Source organism: Gracilinanus agilis, chromosome 2, assembly GCF_016433145.1.
Source record: "Gracilinanus agilis isolate LMUSP501 chromosome 2, AgileGrace, whole genome shotgun sequence".
NCBI lineage: Eukaryota > Metazoa > Chordata > Mammalia > Didelphimorphia > Didelphidae > Gracilinanus > Gracilinanus agilis.
Window position 1 is genome coordinate 552,091,820 of NC_058131.1, and position 9,202 is coordinate 552,101,021.

Sequence of the window (9,202 nt, forward strand, 5' to 3'; positions counted from 1 at the left end):
AAAATTAAATCCTCAAAAATCTGAGAATGGAAAAAGGTTCAAGGAATATCCCAGTGAAAAAATAGAAACAAATATGGAAGCAGCATGAAATCGGGTCCCATTCTCTGGACCCTGGAGGTTAGCAGACAAGAAATTATATTAAAATCTAGGAGAAACATTTCAATTTTTGTTCTGTCTGCATAAAGTACATTAACTGATTAAAAGGCTTCAAATTCCAGGAATAAAATCTAACGTAAAAGAGAAAAATTAGAGCAAGCAGCTGGAATTGTGACCAAAGTCAATATTAAGACTGCAACTTGGACTTCTAAGTCATTGTGGTCAAAGGTGGAATTAAGTTGAGACAGAAACACTTAATAAATGCTTCTTGACTGACTGATGATGCGAGAAACCTTAACTCTTTATGAGTCACCAAAATTGTGTCTGACTCTATAATGCAGAGAACCAAAGGAGACAGGACCACTGAGTAACAGAAATCTCTTTGTTATTAGGATTTAGTTGCAATGGAATTTTTTTTATTATTAGTCTAGATATCTGAGAGTTTTACCACTATGCTTTAAGCCTGAAAATTTATATCCATCATTTTTTGATTCCTATAGTGGAATTTTAGTCACCTCTATGAAATGTCATCTTCACAGCATGATGTAGTAGAAAGAACTCAGAGGACCTTAATCTGAATCATAAGATCAAAGGATTTTAGACTTAGAACTGGCTTTTTTTTTTGGTTGTTGTTATTGATCACATTTATTTTAAGTCATGAAATGTCAGCAACAGAACAGACTGAGTCAGCAGTCGGGCTGGACAAATACTTGACTGTAGCCATCTTTCCATGGGCAGCATCAATTACACAAGGGCAGCACCTTCCCTTCCACTTTCTGACAAAATTCTGTTAGTAAGGCAAAAGGATGGGTAGCTACTGACCAGTGTTTTGAACCATGCAAAAATAACAACAAATAATGATATGATAGATATGAAATAAATATTTAATTATTGAATCTTGGAAAAGGCAGAAAGAGAAATTGAAAGGCCAGGATAACCCAACCTCCTCATTAAAAACAAACCAAAAAACCAAGCCTTACCTTCTATCTTAGGGTCGATACTAAGGATTGGTTCTAAAGCAGAAAAGCAGTAAATGCTAGGCAATAGGGGTAAAGTGGATCGTCTAGGCTAGGGTCACACACTTAGGAAGTATCTGAGGACAAATTTGAATCCAGGACGTCTCATCCCCAGGCCTAGCTCTCTATCCACTGAGTCACTCCAAATCCCCTGATTTTAATAAGGAAATTGAGATCTAGAGAAAATAAACTTACTCAAGATCATCCAAGTTGTAAGGGATAGAAGTGAAATTTGAATACAAGTCTTCCAACTCTGAATCCAATTTCTTTCCAGAGCACCTTTCTGTCTCTCTTGTCTTTCCAATGTATACAACTTCTGTTACTTTTCAAAAGTCATTCTCATTCTCAAGACATTCATTTTCTCATCTTCAAAATAAGAGTTGGACTAGAAGCTTTCTGAATTCCTTAACAGTTGTACAATCCTATGAAACTATAATCTTCATGGAAGAGGGTGTGAATACCTCTCAGACTTCCAGTCAATATGCTAGTAAGAGATGGCTAGTAACAGGAATTCATATTCTATTTCACATTCACATGGGAAGTACAGTAAATGTGCAGGATTAAGGAAAATGAAGTCAGAGGTTCTTGAGATGGTCTAGGGAAAAGGTTTGCAAAGAGGAGAAATGCAGGAAATGATAGAGACTGTGGGGAAAACAAGACTCAGGGTAAGTCAGTAAGTATTAAGTATTTCTTATGTGCCAGGCACCTATGCTAACTGTTGGGAATACAAATATAAGCAGAAAAAATAGGCATGCCCTGCCCACGAGGAGTTTATGTTCTAATGGGGGAAGAAAATACATTTAAAGAAGCTAAAAGTATGGGGAAGGAGAAAGTACTGGTGCAGGGTCATGAAGGAAAAAATAATTGAGATCCAGGAGAAGTGTGAAGCCTCTCTCTTGCCTCTCCATTATCCAAGAGACAACAGGGTTAATGTCTTAGCTGCAAAGAACCAACTCTTATTTTATTAAAGCCTTATAAGGTGTGAACAAGCTCTTCTTGATGGAATTAGAGGGCAGCCTTCCATTGGCTGGCCAAATAACAGCCAATGCTTTGGTAACTCTTTTCAAAAGAGAAACACATTTTCCAGTCAAGGAAAGAGACTGCAAAGGTATAGGACTCCTGACAACAGAGAAGAGAAGCAGTTATGAAAGAAGAATCTCCCCTCTCAAGAAAGAAGGCATTCCTCTCTTCTTCCATCCATTAGCCATGAGATCTTTTAACTATTCTTCCTGGAGGGGACATTGTGCCTGGCAAAGAGGGGGTCAAAAAAGGATTGAGGCAGCTCTAAGGAATGTGATCCTAGCAGCAGAGAAGAGCATCAGGTGTGGATCCAAGAGAGGATTATCAGTGGTATTTTGGAGTCCAACTATGGAGAGGACTAGTCCCAGGGAGTACGATTGTGCAACCTGTCCAGCAGAGATACTGAGGCAATGGGGAGGATTAAGGACAGTTTGAGAATGCCATGAAAAGAGGGGAAAAAAGAGGGAAAAAATGGGGCTCTAGTATCAGAAGCAGGAATTTCCTTGAAAACATTTGTCCTTTAAATATGTGACTATCAATTATTTTTTCATTTTTTTAAATCCTTACCTTCTGTCTTAGAACCAATCTGTATATTGGATCTAAGGCAGAGGAACAGGAAGGGCTAGGAAGTGGGGGTTACGTGACTTGCCTAGGATCTCACAGCTAGGAAGTGTCTGAGGTTACATTTGAATCCAGGACTTCCCATCTGCAGGCCTGGCTCTCAGTCCCCTGAGCCACAAAGCTGCCCCGAGACTATCAATTTACTCTTTACATGTGCCCATTCATGCTGAGTGTGTGAGAATATTTCATTAAATATCTTTGCTTTGAATTAACTGTGTTGACTGTCTGATTATTAAAGGTAAAGTTACAGGTGAACTCTTGTTAGTTATAGCTTTAACATGATAGGCCCTCAGAGTACCTAATGGGAATCTCAGGCCATTCCAAGTCAAGCTATGGATTAAACAGCCCAAAGTCAGTACATTTGGTAACATCATCTCAACAAGAAAAGGCTTTCAATTCTGGAGCGGAGCAAAGTTGTTCAGATGATAAGAATGCAGAAAGAGCCAATGAAGCATCCAAGAATTCCTCTGAGAATCCAACCTGTAAGTGATAAATTGTGAGGTTGTGGTAGAGGGTATCCTCAGAAAGGGTATACTAGGAACTTTGAATAAGTTCAACAAGTACACAATTTATTACCAGAAAGTTTTAACAAGATTGTGTCCACTTCAAAATATATTTTGCTCTTTGGTCTATTATATATGACAAACCCCAAACATTTATGGAGGGAAAGACTTGGGGATTAACAACCTACCCTAGATTGCCTCTGAATGAGATTAAGTGGGTTTCTCTTGGAAGAGAGAAAAAATACAAGTAGAACCTCATTTAGTTAACCGGGTAAGATGGGAGATGGGGGGAAAACAAGCTAAAATTTGGTGTCATTGGTTTGGGACTCCCTCCTCCCCCCTTTTTTTAAACTTTTACATTCTGTCTTAGACTTAGTATTCCCATCTCTAGGTTCTCTATCCCCCAAGTCACCTAGTTGTCCTTTTTTTTTAATCTTTATTTTTTTGAAGGTGCTAATAAGACTTTATTTTTCATATATTTTTATATTTCTTATAAAATAATAATAAAAAACCCTCTCCCCCCAAACCTCCCTAACCCCCCTTAGCCGATGCACAATTCCACTGGGTTTTACATGTATCATTGATCAAGACCTAATTCCATATTATTGATAGTTGGACTAGAGTTATCGTTTAGTGTCTACATCCCCAATAATATCCCCATCAGCCCATTTGTTCAAGGAGTGTTTTTTCTTCTGTGTTTCTCCTCCCACAGTTCTTCCTCTGAGTGTGGCTAGTTTTCTTTCTCATAAGTCCCTCAGTGTTGCTCTTGATTCTTGCATTAATGCTGTAGAGAAGTCCGTTATGTTCGATTGTATCACAGTGTATCAGTCTCTGTGTACAATGTTCTCCTGGTTCTGCTCTTTTCACTCTGCATCAATTCCTGGAAGTCATTCCAGTTTAATCTTCATTTTTTAAACCTCTTTCCTTATTGATGGAGATGAATGTCCTTCCCTATATGAGGGATGGGGTAGAGTTGGCAAGAGGCCGGTACCCCTTCAGGATTCCTCAGGGTCAGCCCGCTTTGGGAATCTAGGACACCAGGATTCTTTGGGACTCTTCCAGTTTTGAGTTGCTTGGAGCACTTCTGCCTTCCCAGCTTTGAGAGAGAAGATGGAAGAAGCCAATTCTACTTAGGGTGCTGAAGGAAAGATTCTAAGAAGACATAAGAAGAGCCAGCAGTCTCCATCATATCCCTTTCTCTTTCTCTTGCTTTACTAGAGAATTCAGAGTTTCCCCTGAGTGAAAACAAAGACATTCTGTCTTGGTTGAGTTGATCACCTCACTCTGTATTGAAAGAGTGAGAGAACTCCCTCTCTCTGTATTGTCTAGGCATATATTCTCATAGGGATACCCTAGAAAGGATTTTTGTTTTGGTTTGATTTGGATAAATGGGTTTCTTCACTATTCACTGTGGGTATGTTAAGGGGGTCAAATCTTAGATATAGAGCTTGGGGTTCCCCTCCCTTCCAAAATGACAAAGCAATCAGAAGCTGACTTGAACCTAAGTGGAATGAGCATGAACAGTGGACTTCACTGCTGCAATAAGTTCACAAACATGGAGTTGAGAGGCCAAACTATAAGACAGCAACTTATTCTTTTGTGAAAGGGACATACCCCACCCTGGATGCTTGAGGAATGTCAAACTATTGAGTTCAAAGACCCCATTTATAGGGTCTTCCAGTCATAGAAATTCCCCCCCATCCCCACCTCCTTTCCTTTGTTCCAGCCAGATGAAGTCATAACAGGAATCTTCTTTGACATCTTTAAAAGAAAAAAAGATATGTGAGTTAACAGTATACTCTACCCTTCAAGGTCTTTGAAATTTGAAAAGGACAGGCCAAGGGTTTTGTTTTTAGACAAGGGGGTGGTGTTCTAAAAAGGAAGGGACAGGGCAGGTAGGTAGCTCAGTGGATTGAGAGTCAGGCCCAGAGATGGGAGGTCCTAGGTTCAAATCTGATCTCAGACACTTCCCAGCTGTGTGACCCTGGGCAAGTCAACTTAACCCCCATTGCCTAGCCCTTACCACTTTCTTCCTTGGAACCAATACACAGGATTGATTCTAAGATGGGAGGTAAGGGTTTTAAAAAATAAATAAATAATTTAAAATAAAAAAATTAAAGTAAAATTAAAAGGAAGGGAAAATACTAACTTCTATCTAGGATCTTGAAAATATTGGAGTGAAACTCTTCTTATGAGGAAGACAGATTATATCCCACTCAAGTCCAGTCATATTCCCTAGACTAACAATACTTACAGGACCAGATAGATATAATCCTAGCCCAGTAACCTCTCTCTCTCTGAAAAGAGAAGAGAATCCTCCAGTTCCAACTTCATACTTCCCCTCCTGACAAATATTAAAGTTTCCCTTAAAGAAGGGGCTGAGGAGAAGAGGTTAGAAATGTCTATTCTGCCTCCTTTCAAGCCACACAACTTCATCTCTCTCGTTAACCTTGGCCCCTTGTTACATGTGTGGACGCACTTCCTATTATAGCAGGGGTCGGCAACATATGGCTCTTTCTGCAGGAGCCATAAAGTCCATTTTTTTTCAGGTGCTGTTACAGGAGCGGCACTGTGAGCACTGTACGGCTCTCATGAAATTACATTTTAAAAAATGTGGCATTTATGGTTCTCACGGCCAAAAAGGTTGCTGACCCCTGTATTATAGGAAGAGCTTTAAATGCCAAATGAAGGCTGCTATATTTGATCTTGGAGGTAATGGGGAGCCCCTGGAGTTTACTGAGTGGAAACGGAGAAGGGAAATGATCAGATCTACACTTTATGGGAAAATCTCTTTGGTAGCTGTGTAGAATATGGATTGGAATAAGGTGAGACATGAGGGTCTGGATTAGTGGAGGATGTTTCCACCAAAGGGGCTCCTCCACACTAATATAATCATAAGTTCATAGATCCAGATCTAGAAGAAAGTTCAGAGGCCATCTCTCTGTCATTTTTGCCAATGAAGAAAATGAAGCCCAGGGGGATTTGCCCAAAATCTCACAGATAATAAGCAACAGAGATAAGATTTGAACTGGGATCATGGAATTTGATTGCAAAACCAGTGAATACTCTTTGCACTGTATCATACAGCATCATGGTTCTGAATCCTTTCCCCAACATCCCCCCAAATAAGCAAGCAAAGAGTCTATGCCTATGGCTTTTCCCCCATAATCCCCTTGTTATACTACCCCCTATGACTGGACCTCCCCAAGATGGTCCATTCTGAACTAAGATCTCTGCCAGTAGTCTCAATCCACCCTTTTGACAGGCACACCCCTACCTAGCTTCTTGCTCTCCCTTCCTCCACTTTCCTTGGAGCTAAAGCAGATCCCCTAGGTGAGATTGCATACTGCTTTCTGCACTGAGCATCTGTCACTCTCTTTTTTTCCCCCTGCTTACAGCAAGGAATAGCTCTTCTAGCCTGCAAATATAGACTATCAGAGTTGTAAGGGACTTCAGAAATCTTCTTGTCCAACCTCTTCATTTTATAGGTGAGAAAACTGAGCACAAGCCCATACAATGTATACATGCAGAGTGGTAATGGCGTCCTCAAGGTCCCATTGGGAGGGAGGAAGCAACAGCGACTGTCAGGTCTCTTGCCTCCCAGTCTGACATTCCCTCTACCACTCCTACACATTTGCTCAAATCCCTTTCAGTTTGCATTTAGGCAACACACAATAACTAATTCTTAGTTGCCATACCATGCATCAGGGATTATGAAATATGCTGTTTCTGCAAATTACTTTCACACACCTGATTTCATTTCAGACTAAAAACAACCTTGTGATTGAGATAATGACTTCACAGAGAAGAGAGCATTAAAATTTGGGATCAGAAAGACCTGTAATCCAATCCTGCCTGTAAAAAGAAAATTTTATTAAGCTGCCTCTCATTTGTATTGGCTTAAGGATCCTTTTAGTTTGATACCTTATAACTGTGTGATTTATAATAAGAACATATTCCCAGGGAAGTCTGTGTACATAATCAGACTAAGAATTTAGTCCTAGGAGAATACCCAAGTTATAATTTCAAGTGTGTATATTGTGATAATAATTTTAAGTGTGTATGTTATCATATTAATCATAAGTAAATTACTATGTTAATCCTAAGTGTGAATCTATTTTATAATGTACTTTCTATCAAACTAGTTAATGTAAAAAGTTACAGAGAACAAAAGGTCAACCAAGAGTCATGAAGACCAGGATGTCCAGAAATGGTCTAAGAGACCAGGAGGTCTGGAAATGGTCTCTGAGACCTCTTGGAGACCTTTTGCAGGATGGGGTTGGGGAGAGACATTAAACTATAAAAGCATGAGTGTGTTACAAGTCAGGGTCTCAGGTTTTGGACTGGGGTAGAAAACTTCAGACCTCTGACCCTGTGATTTTTCTGCTCACAATTAAAGATTTTTTTACCCAGAAGAGTCTCCCAGAATCTTATTTTTATATGCCTCAGATAATTTCTTATCTGGGTAACTGGGCAAGTTATTTATCTGACTTCTTTAAATGGTAAAATGAAGATCCCAATAGTACTTACCTTACAGATTTGTCCTGAGGATCAAATGAATTAACATGTATAAAACACTTTGCAAACTTTAAAGGGTTATATAAATGATAGCTATTTATTATCCACTTTTTTTTATAGATGAAGAAGTTAAAGAGGTCAAGCAACTTGCCACACATTTAATCAATAACAAAATTAGAAGTTTCCATTACCTGATCAAGACTTAATGAGATTCCTGTGACCTGTTACATCAGTTAGTATTGCAGTAATGCACACCTTAAGAAGCAGCTTGTTTTTACCTTCTCTCCCCTTTTTACAGGGTAAGAGTTAAAGGACTTAGATTGTCTTCATAATAGAAAATGTTCGGGGAATAAAAGGGCACTCTTGAGAAAAGGGCAGAGAATGGGGACAGATGATGATGTATATGTTTGTGAAGAGACAACATCCATCCAAAGGTTACTCTATATAAACAAACATTAGTCTTAAGTCAGTGTTACCAGTTTCCTAGCAACTGATTGGCTTTGGAGATTCTATTGGCCATGAGAACTAGGGGAAGGTAAATTTGGAATATAGTTCATATATGTCATTTATATATTATATTTAGATCTGGGATATAGTTACAGAATGTTAGATGAAAGGAATCTCAAAAATCATCTATATATTGTTTGTATATTATTATTTGCATATTGTCTCCCCCATTAGATTGTGAGCTCCTGGAGAACAGGGACAGTCTTTTTGCCTTTCACTGTAATTTTTGTATAGTGTCTGACACCTAGTAGGCGCTTAATAAATGTTCATGTTATAGTTAACCAGTCTCATCCATTTCTTATTGATATATGTTGATTTTCATTAACTTTGGTACCAGAAAGCGTCGTTTTGTGACCTTGCCTCAATATTATCAGAGTAGGCTTTATTTGGACTCTATAGACACCTACATATTAACCATACACAGTATTGGAGGAAACAACACAAAGTGTACGGTCTGCTGATGGGTCAGAAGGGTATATTTTCTGTAGGAAGAGCCTTATGCTTGGGTCTTCCACTTTGAAGCCCTTAACTAGGCATGTACAATGAGTGGAATATAGTAGAAACCTCAACTCTGTTGTCTAAATAGCCCAACTGGAGTCCTTGCAAGTAGAAAGGGCAGAGGATGCACTTCAATAACTCATGAAAGCAACAAGGTGTAATTGTGGACAGCTGCAAAGAACAGATTGGCCCAGCAGGTAGCCCTTAGGCAACAACCAGCACTTGATGGGCAAAAGCTTCACACCCACCAGGAGTCCCTGCAACAGAAATTGAAATAAGTGATAAGTTTTTCAAGGGATATATGTCATGTGTATTGGAGATGAAAGAAAGAAGAAGGAAGGAAGGAAGGAAGGAAGGAAGGAAGGAAGGAAGGAAGGAAGGAAGGAAGGAAGAAAGGAAAGAAGGAAGGAAGGAAGGAAGGAA